We start from the raw sequence: 1,559 nt of genomic DNA, 5'->3' as shown, positions 1-1,559 counted from the left end.
CTTATATAATGAAAGAGACATAACACTCACACTTGCACCTAAATCTGCTAGTGCATTATACATGACACAATCACTAAGTAGACAAGGAACAATAAATTCACCCGGATCACCTACCCTAGGTGGAGGTTTTGGTGGAACTGTATTCACCGGGTTTACTTCTACGGCTTTTGTTTCTTGTACTTTCTTATTCTTTTTCTTCTTCTTCTTTCCAGAAGTATCACAATCTTTATTACTTATTACTTGCTCATACTCAACTCCTTTTCTTGGAAACGGGATGGGTGGTTTGTATGGTGTCACCACTGGCTTTACATACTCGGGTGGTGGTGGTGGTGGTGTAACTTCTTCATTGTTACTCACATCTAAAACCTTCCCATCTTCTGGTGCTGGTTTTTCAGAATTCGTTGACACCATATTAACATTCTCATTCCGAGGGTTTACTTCAGTATTACTCGGTAGCTTTCCTTGTTCCCTTTCACTCATTATGCTAGCAAGAGTACCTACGTGTTTTTCTAGATTCAAAATGGAAACTTGTTGAGTTCTTAATGACTGATCAAACCTCTCATTCGTTTGGGTTTGAGATGTAATAAATTGTGTTTGAGATTCAACTAGCTTTGCCATCATTTCTTCTAGATTTGGCTTTTTCTCTTCAGGTTGTTGTGGTGGTTTATATAAGCTAGGTCTTTGTTGATTGAAAGTGTTGTTTTGAGTCGGTTGGTTATTCGGACCTTGTTGGTTGTACCAGTTATTTTCGGGTCCTTTTGGATTGTAAAGAATGTTTTGATTTCGATTGAAGTTTAGCTTTGGCGGTTGATAATTATTTTGATAATTATTTCCAGGCCTTTGGTTCATATAGGAAACATTCTCTCGTTGTTCCAATGTTGGTTCAATGTGACAATCTTTCAATAAGTGTGGTCCACCGCATAGCTCACAACTGATTCGTATTGCGTGAATATCTTTATTCATCTTTTCCATTCGTCTCTCGAAAGCATCTATTTTTGCGAAAACGGAATCAAAGTTATGGCTAGAATCGGCTCTAGCCGCTTTAGATGATCGAAAGATATCTTTTTCTTGGTGCCACTCATGTGAGTGGGATGCTGTGTTATCAATAATTTTGTAAGCTTCAGTTGCGGTTTTCTTCATAATTGAACCACCAACTGTTATGTCGATGTCTTTCCGTGTAGCAACGTTGACACCTTGGTAGAATATTTGTACTATTTGATAAGTGTCTAAACCGTGTTGAGGACATCCTCTCAACATCCTTCCGAATCTTGTCCACGCCTCATATAATGTTTCATTTGGCTTTTGTGTGAACGTAACAATTTCTCCTTGAAGTCTCACGGCTTTAGATGCCGGAAAGAATTGTTTAAGAAATTTTTCAACTAAAACATCCCATGTATCAATCGCCCCTTCAGGTAACGATTCTAACCAATCTTTGGCTTCTCCCTTTAAAGTCCAGGGAAACAACATGAGATAGATTTGTTCGTCTTCTACTTCTCGGATTTTGAATAGTGTACAGATCCTATTAAAGGTACGAAGATGTTCGTTGGGATCTTCTTTTG

The 1,559-nt window shown here is 38.3% G+C and overlaps 1 non-coding gene across 1 annotated transcript; it reads left to right on the top strand.

Annotated features, from left to right (window-relative positions):
- The first annotated feature begins 1,228 nt into the window (after positions 1–1,228).
- Positions 1,229–1,335, top strand: LOC139873692 (small nucleolar RNA R71). The gene has a single exon (XR_011767419.1). It is a non-coding gene; the product is annotated as a small nucleolar RNA R71 (small nucleolar RNA).
- The last annotated feature ends 224 nt before the right edge of the window (positions 1,336–1,559 follow it).

Source organism: Rutidosis leptorrhynchoides, chromosome 10, assembly GCF_046630445.1.
Source record: "Rutidosis leptorrhynchoides isolate AG116_Rl617_1_P2 chromosome 10, CSIRO_AGI_Rlap_v1, whole genome shotgun sequence".
In the NCBI taxonomy this organism is placed as follows: domain Eukaryota; kingdom Viridiplantae; phylum Streptophyta; class Magnoliopsida; order Asterales; family Asteraceae; genus Rutidosis; species Rutidosis leptorrhynchoides.
This window is presented reverse-complemented; position numbering and strand designations above follow the sequence as displayed.